The following is a 17,088-nucleotide window of genomic DNA, read 5'->3' on the forward strand; positions in this document are numbered from 1 at the left end:
CAAATAAAGAGTAAATTATGATAAGGCACTTGGTACCAAATACTAGTTTCAATTTCTCTATAGGGCTGGGCAATATATCCACATTATGTCAATGCTGTGATATTATCTGGGATTTTGAATACTGTAATACTGTGATATGGCATGAGTGTCTGGGTTTTAAAGGCTGCAGTACAGTAAAATGATGCAATTTTGGTCATCACATCCACATTACTAATGATTGCTAATCAAAAATCTCACCGTCTGCATATTTTGTGAAAGCACGAATAGGCATCCCTACAATATCATCACAGTGTTGATATCGAGGTAGAAATACTGTGATATTTGTTTCTGTCGATATCGCCCACTCCTAATTTTTTCCACCACTTAAAATGTATTGACATGTGTGTCAAGATGGTGTGCAAAACAGCACTGTTTGGACTTAGTTAGAGAAGGAATATGAAATAAGTTCAGAGACAGATAGAAGATAAACACACAACCCTCCAGTTTAGAGATTTCTCTCTGTGTGCAATCAATATTTCAAAAACAAAGATTTGAAAACCCTAACTATTCTGTTGGAAAAAGTCTTAAGGTAACCCATAAGTGCGCTGGTATCTCACAGTGTGCCTTACTTACTTTCACACTAGCAACACTTTTTCCAACTGCTGGATCTCTCATTTTGGAGTGAAACTCTTCACATCGCTGAGCCTGGGTCTGCGGGGCGCGCACAGAGCGAGTCACCCCGCCACAGGTCTCTCTCATTTGCTTTTCACCATGTGTAACTCGATGTTGTTATGCTTAAGATACTGCAGCGATACAGCGGAGCGGAACACCGAGGAGGAAAATCATAATAAGCGGGCCGGCTTGCATCCCACGGTGACCGAGGCAAAGTTTACTCTCCCTGAGACAGCGTGGAAGAAAAATCTCCCAGGCATACATAAACACAGACACTGACAGCAAACACAATTTATACCGCAAAACACACACACTCGCTCACACAGAGCACCCCCGCTGGCTATAAAACTCTAGGGGTCAATAGGAGGTCATCTGAGCTGGGTCATCGACCTCTTGATGAGTGTGTATCCTGAGCTGACCTTGGCTCTGTCCCCATGTTAGTTCTGGCTCTCTCCACAACACTGCCCTGGGCCTAGTCATATCTGTCTGGAATGGCAATGAGCCCAGCTATTTTTGAGCTTTGTTATGCATTGCAGGCAGTTCAAATACAGACCTACAGCCCCTGCTCTGATTCAGAAAAGTCAGGACATTGTTATGCACTAAAAAGAGCCAGATACCTCTGATGGAAAGAGAGAGCTTTCATCTAAAAGGGGTGAGGAAGTCCAAGTTTAAACAACATTAGCGATAGCGCGAGAGAGAGAGGATGAGTAGAAGTGTGTTTTTTTACATCGGCTTCTGCGGTGCAGGCAAGGCCAAGTGTTGATTAAATACACCACAAATACAGTGGGAATAAGAGATAGAGTCGGTAAGAGCCTTCCAAGTATAACAAGACACAAACAAGCACAAACAGACACACACACACACACACACACACCAAAACCTCTTCACACAAGGACATCAGTAGAGCAGACGATATCTACCCATAAAGTCATTAAAAGCACTAACTTAGTGTTTTATTTGCCAAGGAAATACAGATTCTTCCCATTTAACTCTCATGGCCACAATAACTCTTTTATGAGCCGTCAGAGTTGAAGCAGAATGCATAGGGAACAGCAGACAAGGCTGAAAGCGTATTCACCAAATGCACCACCACCCTTAAACTTGGAATGGACAGAATATTTCCACAATGAAAAAAAGTGTTAGCATAAAAGACATTGCTGACAGTAAAGTAAAGATTCTGTGCTGAAAATGTGACAGAAAGCCATGGAATGCATAGAAAACCAGAGGAGCCGTTTCTTCCAGTGATGAATGAAGGTACAGACCGGCAACACAGTCATAACTATACAGAGAAATGCAGCACAGGGTTATGTTCAGGTCATCCGATCCAAACGTATAAAAAGCCAATCGGTTCTCTGAGGGAAAATGGCAGAATCCTTTGGCCATTATTAAAGTAAACATTAATGCAAACCAGACTAAGGCACAGATTTAGTAATGCCATTAGTGGGTCCTAAAATGTTTCCAGCATTCAAAGTCAGCAATACAACTTTTTTTTTTTTTTTATCTGAGGTTGTGATATTCTTTTACATTAATGGAATATAACTCAGGAAATTCAAAGTCTAGAGAGCGGTTCTGGCTGGTTTTGGCCATTGCTATCTGGTATCCAGTTGGACGCACTGCTAAAAGTTGAAATATGTTGAACGTTGAGCAAAGCGCAAAGGGGAAAATCTGAGTGGCTGTAGAATTGGGTGACACCGCTCTCTCCGTAAAAACAGCACAGCCAGTGCAGAGCAGTTTTACTGCTTATCATTTGTAGGAGCATAGGCGGAAATCCCGGAGGGGTCCCTTCCACAGTTGTCCCCCACAGAAAAAAAAAAAAAAAAAAAAAATCGTTGTTAACACTAATAAATAATTTTGAACAATATAGTAATATTCAATGAAAGCGCAAAGCAAGCGGTGCTATTTATAAATGTAAAAAAAGTGTGTTTTTAAGTGTTAAAAATTTATTCATATTATTTATTTATTTATTTTGCATTTTAGGTTGCATTGTTATGTGGCATAGTTTCATTTCATTTTCTTATTTAATCTAAAAGGGACAGTGTACAGCTCAAACATATACAGTATGTCACTATTTGATGCCATATCTTGCTTTGTTTTTTGTTGAGACTACAATAAATCTGTTTTTTGAAGAATAGTTTGATTTAGTTGGATTATTCAAGGTATTTCCTCTATTTTTAGAGCTTATTTTGAGTTTTTAGTGCTTGTAAAGCTACTTTGATGGACTGTAGTGGAAATAGAACAGTGAGCAAAGAAATTTGGTGAGAGGATTATTGCTTTTAACACCATTATTTAAAACATATGAACATGCTGAGGGCTCAACACTGTACGGCAAATTTCAAAGGAGCGTAACAGAGAAAGAGGGACGTACAGTCGTGCCAGACAGCAATTTTTCATGTCCCCCCCAACAATTACTCTCAGAAACTTTGCTGTTTATTGTCCTCCCCAATAATGAAATGGGATTTTCGCCCCTGTGTAGGAGGCTTTACTTTACAGTGAACACATGACATGCCTGGCCATAACTAAAGGCAGAATGAGCGGGATTGGTCGTTGTGGTTTGTACACGTCACATTCAAAGCTGGCCACTCCTCCCTGGCTAAGCAAACCGCCAGCAGCAACTTTTCATTTCCCTTGATGGCTACGGAATGAAATGGCCACCCAAAATGTAACGTTTTACCGTACCGCTTTACCGTACTAGGTAAAAAAAGTAGCCTACCTGTCCAACAAAAAACACACCAACACCGCGTCCGCAATTTTTGGAGCTTCCTATTGGATCGCGTGCTATCAATCTGGCACTGTGTGCTGTTATTGGCTGGGAGCTACACACCAAATGCCCAAAGGCCGACACCCAGAGGAGTCCCAACCTCAACAAAACAAGAAAATCCAGGCAGAGGGCGGGGTCTCAGCGGACACACACACCAATACACACTTCTAGTGGGTCATAAGAGGGATCATTTTTGTCTAAGTCTATATATTTTCTTTTTTAGGAAAATCCTACTCATTCTGTCTTTAACGCTGCACTATTTAACTCTGTGAGGCTTCAGTAAAGTGATCTTGTCATTAAAATCCTCCTTGGCTTGTTGTCTACAACAGTGACCACACGATTTCATGCACACCCTGTTCAGGTAGATCTGTTTCGACCAATTAGAATTAAGCCCTTAATTGGATCAGGTGTGCAAGAGTTAACCTGGCACAAGCAGCTGATGTTGCGAGATCATGTTAATTTTGACCTGCAAAACCATCTGGCCGCTCTCCAACCATCTGGCCACCGAAAAATGGTTGGACTAATCAGCACCCTTTGAGGAACTACAGGTGTGGTTTAGGTTGGTGATTTTCAAAGTCAGGTCTGGAGACCCCCAGGGGGCCTTGAGGGTCTTCCTGGGGGTCCTTAGCAAAATAAGGAGCAGTTTTGATTACACTGTAATTTAATTCACTACAAATTTTTACAATGCAGAAAATGTATGAGGGATCATGTTAACGTGTTTTTCTTTATGGTTTAATCTCACTCCCATTCCACAGTATTCAATATGACATCTACACAATTTAACCCTTTGAAAACTGAGCAAACTCACTTGATGTTGTTCAAAAACATGGGACAAGGATGTTGAGTAATTAAGCAAAAAAAAAAAAAAAAAAAAATCACCAGAACATTAGTTAAAAATGCAAATAATGAATAAATAATACAAGAAAATACCAGAAAATATATTTAAAGGTCAGGTCAGTGATGCTGGATCAACATCAGATTTCTTGTGAAGCCATCACCCTTTTTTCAAATGGTTTGAGCCCAATCGTGCCCAGACATGTAGTCAACAATATTAACAAAGTATGACTGTGCCAAGAGTAGGGCTGGATCAAAAACCTGCAGGACATTGATTACGTTTACATGCACACCATATTCCGGTTCGGGTCAATATTCCAGTTAAGGTAACTGCGCCGCGGCAACTGGAATATTCCGTTTATATGTTGCTTGGCACATTCTCGTGTTTCGGCGTATTCCACTCTCTTACGTAATGCAACGCTTAGCTGCGGGGGGCAGCAGTACGTGTATAGGCATCTGGTCTGCCGGAAATACAGAAGAAGAAGTCTTCTTCCTCGTATTCTTCTTCTTTTTCTTCTTCTGTCACTATTTCTGTTTTCTCCCATCAATATCCTCCATGATATTTAAGTCTTTCATTAGCTGAAGGTGGACTGCAGTCTCCTGGCTCTTGCTGCTGTTCGCCATGTCATTTTCCCCGCTTGCAGTAACCATAGCAACAAAGACGCCCCAGGATTCATTGAGAATCAAGCATGCGCAGACGTAACTGAATATTCCGGTTCGGGGAGTTTTCCGATTAAGGCGTTTACATGGCACAATATTCCGGTTGGATCAGGAATATGCCAGGGGTCTTATTCGGAATTTTCTCCAACCGGAATGTGACCTTAATCGGGTTTGGTGCGTGTTTACATGCCTTGTGTGCAACCGGAATATTGCGGATATTCCAAATAATACAGGAATATGGTGTGCATGTAAACGTACTCAAACGTGTGTCTTTAAGGACCGGACTGAGAACCACAGGCCTACTCTCAGTTCTGGGCTGCTGTCATCTGTTATCTGATCTGAATGCAGCTCAGCAGATGAATACAAATGCCTTCAAATAAGCTGCAGAATACGATAGTAAATATGTGCTTTTGGTATATGACGGTTTAACCAATATTTATCTACTATAATCCCACAGCGTCTCTACCATGCTTTTACTAAGAGAAAAGAAATGCCATAGTTAAGGATCCAGTGTTATACTGCTGATTAACCCACCATTGTGAAAGTCTTTATGCCAAAAAGAAACTGCAAGCCCCAGATCACGTGACCTAAATGGTGAATAGACCGACTAACACTGAAATCTTTACAGCACTGTGCCATCACTGCTGGAGCTAAAAATTCATTTACATAAACGGATATAAACTAAATCATTTAGGTTAGCTCAAATAAATGAGAACGGGGATGTTACTGAATGGACTGATAGCAAAAGGTTGGTAGGGCGACCAGCTGAAGCACTTTGCTTTCCATAAAGATTTATTGTATCAGCAATAGAAATGTTTGTAGTGTTTCCAGGCCCTTTGCCGACTATAAAAAGATGGCTCCCATCAAATGGCAAGTACTTTGCATTAGCTGACTGTGGTTAAATAATGAATTCAGTTTATTGCTGTACATTAGGTGTGCTGAAATTCCTTTATAGGATTTGGAGTGATTGAAGCAATAGATGCTCTCGTGTTGCCATCACCGCAGCCCTGGGGAACATGAGGCGACTGTGAATATAAAGTGTGTTCACAGACTCAACATGATGGCACAATGTTGTATCAGTGAAAAGTGTTTCCACCGCGCCTTAACGACGAGGCCGTGAGAATTTACTTACACATTTACAATGTCTGCAGTTTTTCCTCCGGCAATCCTTTCTTGCTTTGGGAGGAGAGTCACTTTTCCCTGTTTATGTTTTTATATCGCTTACATTTATTTATTTTAATAGTTTGTATCATCTTGAGAGAGGTACATAAATGTTAATAATCCATTTATTTTCCCACTTTTACAGACTATTAAGCATGCTCAATTGTTGGCATGTTATATAACCACACAATCATCTACGGTTTACTACTTTTATTGTTTTATTATTTTCAATTTTATTGCTTATGTTTATGTTCACGTTGTGTGCTTTATGTTTTATTCCATTTTCCCTGTGAGATCATATTATGTTTGGTGCTGAACCTAATTTCCCCACAGTGATCAAAAGTATCGTCTTATCTTATCTAATAAGCTGCTCTGGATCTGTCCATGTGATTTGCTGTTTGTTACACATCCTGCCTGTTTAATGTACTGATGGCTAGATAAGAAAATCCTGCGTTGACAGAGCGAGTTGATAACCACCTTTGTGCGATGGCTTATCTGGGCTCGCCATTGTAAAGGTTTGGTGAAGCCGGCTATCATAAAGACACCCCGCCTGTGCTGAACTGGCTTTGTGACACAGGCTTCATGTCAAATTGCCGTGCATGCGCGCATTTTCCTCTGGGACGGTTTCAACAATGCATGCTTGTGATGTGTTGACAGACAAATGCTTAGCCTCTCTGCCTCTCATACATATCCACAAACACGGTCAACACACAGTGAGAGCGTCAGCGCTGACGCTCTGAGCAGCATTCCTAGAAATGGGAGCACATTCCAGACAAGTCAGCTGGGGTCAGCGTGTGCACTCTGTTTCCCTGGCTGCTGTGTCGAAGTAGCCCGCGGTGAATGGGCGAATGTGGCATGGCTCTGTTTATCTATTTGCTGTTCAGGTCAATTATGTCTATAACTCATGGAGTGAAGTGACAGGCCAGCGTCCCATCAAGCCATAAAATGCTGGTGGAAGGTGAAATATGGCATTGGGGAGGATGGGATGAATTTTCTATATGTCCGCTGGAAGTTTAATGTTGTGTATTCGAGACATAAAACACAACATCGAGGCATTTTGTTTTCATATTGTCATGCTGTGAGGGTGACATGCGCTGCGACAGATGAGGCATGGTGACGATGGTGAGCAGCACCTGGTTTGAATGTGGGCGTGCACAGTGAATGTGTTGCTATATGACTATGAAAATTCCAAAATCGCCAAACCACCCAAATTGAGTATCATTCTTTCTGATGGCATGATATCTTGTCAGTGTTGTTGTGCACAAAATGCAATTCAGAGCAGATAAGGTTCAGAAATTACAAGATAATCCTGATACTCAGTAAATAATGTCCACTAAAATATTAACAAATACAACAATCCCATCAAATAAAAATACTATCCCATGAAATGAAATTGTGTTTCTCTTCCAAACTGATATCCTATTGCTTTCCACTTGTAAATGATCCTTCCCTGCACTATGTCCTGCATCAAACATCCTATTTCAACAGGAAATATATCAAATCAAGAAAGTAAGAGTGCATTTCATGGCGTCTTTAAGAACATACGGGCAAAGGTCTGTCCATTTAGCAGAGAAAAATCCAATGAAACACAGACCTGTAGTCTACCTGCAACAACCAACTTGTTCACGTTCATAATGTGTGCTGTGATTTGTTTGTTCCCTCTCCTGCTCTCACTGAAGATCACTCCAACTACAACTCAAATTTTGCAAATTTCATGCTAATATGTGTGAAATTAGGTTCCAATTTGAGGGTTTTGCCTCAGATCTCAGAAGATTTGTCTGGAACGGGAGATTGGACCTAAGATCGTGTTGTCTCAGCCTGGCATAAGTGAGACAGTCAACCTCCAGCTGCCGCATTGGAGCTGCTCAGTGGCCAAAACAAGAAGAGCGTGGTGGGGCTGGTCCAAGGTGTGAATGTGGAGCAGGCTGAAAAGAGCATGGAACTCAGCTGATTCTCCTGGATAAACCAAAGTCGAAATGCTGTAGCAGAGCTCAGTTTCAACGAGGAAACGTAAAATTTAAAAGTAAAAAGTGATCCCTAATCCTTGAGTCACGCAGTCAAGCTGCATGCCGTTTCAAATTTCGAGCAAGATCATCCTCAATTAGAATAAAGCAAACTGTTGTTAATTCAAGGCGAGTTAAATTGATTTGATCGAGCATTATGAGGCATCATGTGGTTGCCCCTGTGACTCCCATTCATTTAGCAAAGTTTGGTTTTTATTTCGCCGCTAACCTGTGGCAGCAGGGTGCAGTGGTAGGAGACCCAGCGTCTCGGGTTCACTCTCTTCCGTTGGCAAAGCATCCGCTCTGCTGAACTGCCCTTTAGCAAGACGCTGTGCCTGACCCTGATGACTCAGTCCTCTATGTGGAAGGGGGGCAAGGCAATTTGCCTAAAGAGAGCCATTAAACACCACATTACAAATGGCAACATGCTGATTAGTTTTTGCTGTATTTGTGGCAAATGATTGAAAATGTAAATATGCCTTCGGGTTTTTGGTAGAAGCTGACCGATATGGGAGTTTCAATGGCTGATGCCAAGAGAACAGGGCGGCAAGCGGTTGATAATATAATGCCAATATCTTCTGATATTGGATCTGATAAAATACAACAATTTAATAATAACAAATGAGACACAAAGTTGCTGAACTTAAATGAACATTTATTTAACATTAATGTAATAAGCAAACAGAAAAAGCAGAAAATAACATTTATATATAGATAGATAGATAGATAGATAGAATGAGACTGAGATTGCTTGACTATCATTTTCTGTAACTGTAACTTCATTTTTTTTATGTCTGCAATTGTTAATTGTACTTTTACATACATATTTTACCAAAATATAAGTGCTTGTATAAAAGTACTGTTGCATAACTATTAGGCTTTGCTCAGTTTAAATCACAAGCGCCAAGTACACATTTTGTAAGCTCTCTGGTTTAGGTCATTTCATCTCATAAAATGAGGGAGAAACTTTAAACTGCCCAACAATAACATTAAATGTTCAAATTTTTGGTGGTAGCAATGAAAATATTACCTAAAAAGCCAACCGTCAAGCTAGCCTGATTTATCGGCTTAGCCTGGTGGTAGTTTGCAAGCCACTAACAAAGCGTTCTTCACTGCAGTAAGGCTGTTAAATACGGGTTTGGGCATTTACAGCATTTCTCTTTTACCATGGTTCACATCATGATATACGCTGAAGAAGCTCCTTTATAAAAGTCTATATAACAAAAGTGGAAGTCCACAAGTGAAAGCTTTTGCTTTATGTGATTTTGCCTGTCATAGATTAGAATGTCCATTTGGTGTGTAGTGCACAATCCCTATAATATGAATAGACTTTTTATAAAAAACAGCAAAATAAGGGGCTGCCCTAAATATTCATGATATATACTCCTTTGTTTCTGTGTTAAAATGCATCCACAAGCCTCACCTGTACTCTTTACACAGAGTAAATAAGTGGCTTTTGCTCTGAGTACATCTGAAATGAGCTTGTTTTTACTATTCCTTTAGTAATTGACTGTAACAGCAATTTTACTGCTTCAGTAAAAGAAAATCAGCAAACTAAAAGTACCGTTTTTCAGAGGGATATTTTGGTGCTCTTTCCAGTCCTGAAAAACACACAACAAAATCAAAACTAGCCACACAAGCAACAAGGAGAAGCCAGACCCGTCACTGACTCTTAATCCCAGCAACACATCGAGATGAAAAACAGCGATAACAAAACAGAGACAAACAGAATATTAATCTAATAACTCTGACTTGCTTATTCTGGACACAGTGCACACAGAACACCATAGCTGTAAAAACAAGCTGAGGTAATCATCTGTGTGTGTGTGTGTGTGTGTGTGTGTGTGTCAGGGCTGACAGGGAGAAAGGCAGTGCAGCACCAAAGCCGCCCTCACCATCTGGCCTTGGCAAAATGAACACAGTGTTCCTCTCTCTCTCTCTCTCTCTCTCTCTCTCTCTCTCTCTCTCTCTCTTTCTCTCTCTCTCTCCCTCTCTCTCTCTCACTGGGGGATTTGAGAGTCATCCACCCAGGGAGATTAAGCGTTTCCATATTCTAGTCATATTCCCGAGGTTGTTTTTGCTTTCTAAAAATGGTGTTTGTATGCCAACATGTTCGTGTGGGTGGGTTGGTAGCGGGGCATAAAGAGACAGCAAGGTTGGGGCATAAAAGGGGAGAGAGAGAGAGAGAGAGAGAGAGAGAGAGAGAGAGAGAGAGGCGAGAGGACGGGAAATGACATTAAAAAACATGTCAGTCAAAGTCTGTGGTGAAACCACAGGAGTTGAATAAAGGTGAAAAAGTAGGCAGCCTGTAGGTCATGTTGGTATAATGACTGTAAAGAGTAAATAAATATAGAAAGTCTACATATTCACAGCTCTGCAGGGTACCTGCAGGAGCCCTACGGGTGTTTTTTAAGTGTGTGTGTGTGTGTGTGTGTGTGTGTGTGTGTGTGTGTGTGATGTACCTGGGGGGCTGAGGTTAGAGTGAGAGTTCATCAGGTCAGGGACTTACAACCTTGTGGGATAAGTGTTAAAACACACACACGCATACACACACATACACACACAAATTTGTATTACTATGCTTGTGAGGACCTTCCATTGACTGCATTAATTCTGTTGTCCTGAACACAAACGTACACGCTACACTCTAAACCCAAGCCATAACACTAAAGGAATCAGAGGAGAATCAGAGGAGAAAAGTCTTCACATTGAAGTGTCTGCCTTGGCATTTCATCCACATGAGAACACTCAGTGATACAAGACCACAAAAACACACACACAAACACACCAAAAAAAACCCTAAACACTAGACAAGAGTCTCTAGACACAGAGGCCGTGCAAAGCTTTACCAAGAAAGATCACACAATCATCCGCACCTCTGCGCCGTTCTTTATTTGCTTGTTTGTTCCTTCTGGCAAATGCAGAGAAATTTCCGGCAGGATTAAAGACGCGAGGCTAAGTGAACATTTGCCCAATCTCATTGAACTCTCCATGAACTGAGTCATTTTGTTGATTTGTGGACAAGCTGCAAGTTCAAGCTCAAGCTTATTTCAAGCCCAGATTCACTATTTACAGTCTCAAAGGGCTTTCCATGCCCTCATGTACACCCTCTTTTGGCAAATTGTGACTCATAAAGGTAAGCCTCGCCACACTGTTGATACTAACGGAGCTCTAACCTATATGAACACACACACACAAAAACACATGAATCTAAGGACACACACACACACACACACACACAAACAGGGCACTCTGCTCAGTCTCCTGTGATAGGCCGGGTTAACGTTCATGCACATATTCCCCCATGTACTAAATAATTCAAGGAGGACAACAAGACCCATCCCATCTCGGGTCTTAACCCCCTGCTGTGTATCAACCCCCAGCGCACGCACACACACACACACACACACACACACACACACACACACACACACACACACACACACACATAAACATTGCACTCTGCATTCACTCTTTCCAACCAAGGAGAACAAACCCATCCAAGGACACATCATAACACTACTAAATATTCCATTGTGTGGAATTGCATGTTTTCCTTTATTCAAAAGACAGAGAGTGCTCATTACTGAAAAGCATAATGATGATGAAAAGCAGATCGGGAGGCATGAGGGAAAAGACATAATTACATCAAAGGGCTCAAAAACAGACGTCCGGATCTCACACGAGCACACAGAGAGACAACAACAGAAGTATCTGCGCTCCTTCCCGCTTATTTCTGCACCCTTTAGGCTTGCACTTTGATATGCCAGATCCTCTTTTTATTTGCTGCAAGCCTCGCTTTCCCCGGATGCCGGCTACCTTTCCAGCAGTGGTCGGGTTGCTTTAAAATGTCAGCTGCTCTGCTTACTTTCTTCCAAATTCACATCAGTTATGTAATCCAAGGGATTAGCTCAACTCAGAGATGTAACCCAATTAGTTACAGTTCGCTCAGTTGGTTCAGTCTTTTATCAGAGTGGTGGACGAGTCAAAAAAGTTATTGTGCATGGTGATCAGCCCAATTACTGACTTTTATAATAAATCTAATAAAAAATATTGTGCAACCACATTTTTTATTTTTTTTTATTAAGTGATTCTTGTTTGTTTTGAAAAAGATTAAGGTGAAAATGTTACTATCATTAATATTATCATTATTATTGTTGTTTGTTGTTTTGGTTGTTGGTTTCTTTTTATACCATAATAACAATATCCCGCTAAATAAATGTGAAGCCCTAGAATAGGGACAAGGAACTTTATCCATTCATTATGCTTTAGTATTGTAATGTCGTGATACAGCAGTACAGAAGATGATGGATTAAATATGGTCACCATGTGGTAAACAACCACCAGTATCATCAAAAATAAATTAGATTCTCAGACAAGCATGGGAAGTGATGAGTTACATTCCCAGCAGCAGCACAAGTGGTTTGTTTGGGTATAAACACAAGAACTGGGTAGCAGGGTAGCTTGAGCAGTGTTTAGCCACCACGGCTGAGCAGATAAAGAAAAGAGCGCCACCCACAGAAACTTCACCGACTAAAGATCCAGGGTGAAAGAAACAGGTGAGGAGGAAGCTGCTAGAAGGGAAGTGACTGGCTGCTCGCTGCTGATGCCAGCTGCCCAGTTCTGCTTCGGTTTACTGTAAACAAACCACTGAGTGTAGAGGTATCACCTCCTGCGCGCTATAGGATTTTTCCCACTTGGTGTCACGTTTGCAAATGTAAAAGCTTTCACGAACTGGCTGTAGGTTGCATCATTCCAGTCTGGCACAATTTGTGAGACAGTGGCAAAACATTTACATGAAAAAGTAAAAAAAAAAAGGGTCGATAAACCCTATTCTGCAAATAAAAAGGTGTGTTAAAGAGGTTTAGAGGGGTTTTCTCTCCACTAGATTCATGTCAGTTCATTTGCCAGATTATACTTACTGCATTTTTTAACATTAATTTAGCACCATCCCTGGAAATGGGACCCAGAACTCCCAGTGCTTTTTGTCCACAGGTGGCCCGGCCAAGCAGTCACACTTGTGGCTCTCCATGTCTGTCTGTCTCTCTCTCTCTTTCTCTCTCACACACACACACACACACACACAGTTCACACCCAGGCTGCGATATCTCAGCCCACACCAGATGACCAACTGTTCGGCTGCCTCTCGACGGCCAGCCTGTGGTTCAGAGATCACAACACAGCTTCCAGACATTAACATGACTCACCCTTCACTGTGGCCACACGTGACATGCGCGCGCACACACACACACACACACACACACGCACACACACGCACACACACACCTACCTCATCAAGTTTGCTGGGATGTAGCCAGCCTCTGCTGGCAAGGAGTGTGAGAGATAAGAAGGGAGGAATGGGAAAGCAGGGAAGAGGGGAGTGGTGTGAAGATGAGGCGAAGGAAAAAGAAAAGAGGAGAATTCAGGAAAGGAGAGGAGAAAAGAGCAGCAGATGATGGAAAGGAGTAAAGGTCGACTCTGGGTCCCACTGACCTCAACATGTTTATTTTCTCTCTCCTTACCTCATCTCAGGTACTTTCCATTGCTCTCATGTGGTCAGAGTTAAAGTACGATGTCATCATGATTGGAGTTTTTGCTTTTTTCCTGCAGTTCCTTACTGGTCTGCATCACTGGAGATTAGTTTCCAGTGTTTTATAACATTATGAGATATTTTCTATTTCTTCTCTCATCTTAGTTGTTTCACGGTCATTATTTTGAAATGCTGTCTAAATATTTAAAGTCACTCCCAATAAAGATGAGAGCAGCAATTTAAGCTGCAACTGTTCAAAATCAAGGTTTACTTTCCAATTAATTTTACAGACTACAGCCGGCGGAGACATCTTCCTTTAATTTGTCTGTTGGCTTAACCAGGTTATTAGTGACAGAACGTGGGTAGTAACGTAACTCAAGAGAACATTAGCTGAAAGTTCCGAAATTTATTTTGGCAAGAAGAGGAAATGGGACACATAATGACCTAGAAACCTAAGCTGTTTTTTTTTTTGTTTTGTTTTGTTTTTTTGTTTGTTTCTTATTTGCAAGCGGAAAGACGAAGCCTAATCTCTGTTGTCGCTGTGTTCCTGAAGTTGCCAGTTAATATGAAACAACCATCTTACAGTTAATGTAACACTTTGTAGCCTGATTTTTGCATTCTGCGCCAACAGTGGAAAAACATGATTTTTGACGTCTCAGTCACAGTACTGGATTACTTTTACTGACTGAGGTCCATCCATCATCCATTATCTGGTAGTCATCAAGGACAAGGTCATGGTGATAGCAGAAAAGGAGGGCAGCCCAGACATCCTTTTCCTTGGCCACTTCCACCAGTGCCTCCTGGGGGAACCCCAAAATGTCCCAGGCCTGCTGAGATATGTAGTCCCACCAGCATATTCTGGGTCTGCCCTGGGGTTTTCTCCCAGTCAGACTTGCCCGGAACACCTCCACAGACCGCGACGTGGATGGCATCCTGATCAGATGCCTCAACCACCTCAACTGGCTCTTCAACGGATGTCTGAGCTCCTCACCCTCTCTAAGGATGAGCCCAGCCACCCTATGAAGGAAGCTACTTTCAGCCTCTTGTGCCTTGTACTCAGATTTCATGACCATAGGTGAGGGTGGGAATGAAGATCACCCAGTTATTCAAGAGCTTTGCAATCGGGCCCAGCTCCCTCTTTACCACGATGATCTAGTACAATAACCGCAAGGCTGCAGCTGCTGCCTCAATCCGTCTGACGAGCTCACACTCCGTTTTACACTCTCATAAACAAAACCCCAAGAAACTTGAACTCCTCCACTTGAAGCAGCAGTTCACGCCCAACTTGGTGGGGGAGAAAGTCACCTTTTTCCTACAGAGGACCTTGGATTTGGAGGTGCTCAACCTCATCCCGACCGCTTCACACTCAGCTGCAAACTGTCCCAATGCATGCTGGAAGTCACAGTGAGATGAAGCCAATAGGATCACGTCATCCACAAAAAGCAGAGACGCAGCCCTGCGGTCACCATACTGGATATCCTCCAATCCCCAACTGCGGCTTGAAATCCTGTCCATGAAAATCACAAACAGAATTGGTGACAAAGCACAGCCTTGGCGGACTCCAACACCCACTGGGAACGGGCTTGACTTAGTGCCAAGAATGTGAACACAACTATCACTCCTGTTATCCAGTACAAAGACCAAAAGGCTCACAGCAGCGACCCCAGCACCCCGTAGTAGTATGGGAGAACTGTTACTGACAGAAGTATGTTAGTAAACATCAACAGGAAGCATTCAGAGTTCCTCTCTATGCCATTTGGAATTGAATGAGAGAAGTCTATGTAATTACACATAATTATAATAGCTTTAACCATATGCAAGCATGTAAAAACTGTGATATTTAATATTAAATGGATGGAATCCATCCACCAACAAAACTTTTTTTTTTTTTAATAACAGTTATCCTTGACAATCTTATACAAACATACACATACATGCACACAAAAGCTGCCAACATAACCAGTGTAATCTATACTACAATAATCACCTGTAAGTCATTCTGTCTTGTATTGAGTCTTAGAATCATATTTTTTTCTTTAAAGGAGAGTAAATTCGCTGATGGGGTGAAATGCATTTCCAATTCAGCGTCTCCTGTTAAAGAATTTTTACTCAATATCTTCGAGCAAGGTTGAGTAAGGCCGATCACTCCAGTATTATCAAGAAAAATGGCACTCGATTCAAGGAAAATCTCAAGACACCTTGATTTGCTTTGGACGTGAGTGAAATTACCTTGAACCCATTGGCAATTTTTTTTCAATATTAAAGAAAAATGAGACTTTAAGACTCAATAGTAGACTAAATGACTTGATAAGATGCAGATTTTTGCAGTGGATAACAGAGCAAGGCAGGCAGATGGATGGCCTAACAAAAAGAGACAGAATGACAGGCACATACACACACATACGGAAGGCCGAGGACTAGTGGTGAAGTTAAATTGAGGTACTGGCTGATTGTATTCTCGGCATAGACTTGTCTTTGTCCCTAAGCTCTGTCTAAATATTGAAGCAGATCGTGGTGAAAAGAGGCGGCTATCCAGAGGATTCAACCCAATCTGCATATTCATCACAATTAATTAGGATTCCTCTCTCTGCCATCATTTTTTATCTTTCCTGCTTTATTTCTCAAGAGGCAACTGTAAGACAATGCTGGGGTGGTGATTGGAATCAGTTATTAGGGGGGGTTGACGCACATTCATGCAAGCGCGCGCACACACTCTACCTATGTCTCAAACTTGAAAATCATTCTGTCTGCATCAGATAGGACGATGAGTGCTTTACGGGCAACATTTGTCTCTCTGTTGATAGAAGACAAACTTCCAGTGCCTTCTCTTTTCACGTTCTCTTTCTCCGCTCCCTCCATTGTCTGGGCTGGATTGTGCATCTCGCCTCTGCCAGAGTGAGTGAGAGCGGCTATTGTCTGGGCGAGGCGTACGAACAAACCGTCACTTAACAGTCTTCTCGCAAGGCTAACTCTTTTAATTGCTCGGCGAAAAGGAGAAGAGTCGGGAGATGGAGGGAGGCCTCGGGGTGAGAAAAGTAGTGAGAGGGAGAAAGTTTAATTTCATGAAATCTGCCTGTCATTCATTAAAGGTGCAACGAGCAGCATTTTAACATCACTACATCATTACCGCATTGATTCTGAGATATTGCTGTGATTACCATAAACAAACATGATCCACTGTTGAGGTGGTTGGCAGCCTCTATCTGACTGCATTTTACAGAGTGTGACATGCATCAGAATGGGCAGGATATCTCCTGAATTTCTTTAAGCCAGAGAAGAATTATGCTTAACAGTGCAAAACATGAAGCGGGAAGCTTTTCCTCCAGCACACATGGAGCTAAAGTTTTCATTCTTCTCACTGCGGCGGATGGTGGAGGGAGTGAAAGGGCAATGGACAAATGAAGTTCCAGCATATGAATCATCCTAGGCCGCGTTCAGACTGCAGGCAAATCTGATTCAAATCAGATTCCTTCTCAAATCCGATTTTTAGG

The 17,088-nt window shown here is 41.8% G+C and overlaps 1 long non-coding RNA gene across 1 annotated transcript in view; it reads left to right on the plus strand.

Annotated features, from left to right (window-relative positions):
• The window catches only part of LOC115368154 (uncharacterized), a 22,616-nt gene extending 6,847 nt beyond the window's left edge, over positions 1-15,769 (plus strand). Inside the window, exons 2-3 of the long non-coding RNA XR_003928988.1 lie at positions 4,358-4,362; positions 15,759-15,769. This is a non-coding gene — a long non-coding RNA (uncharacterized LOC115368154). The remainder of the gene's footprint in view (positions 1-4,357; positions 4,363-15,758) is intronic.
• Positions 15,770-17,088: the final 1,319 nt, after the last annotated feature.

This window comes from Myripristis murdjan, chromosome 11, assembly GCF_902150065.1.
Source record: "Myripristis murdjan chromosome 11, fMyrMur1.1, whole genome shotgun sequence".
Classification (NCBI taxonomy): domain Eukaryota; kingdom Metazoa; phylum Chordata; class Actinopteri; order Holocentriformes; family Holocentridae; genus Myripristis; species Myripristis murdjan.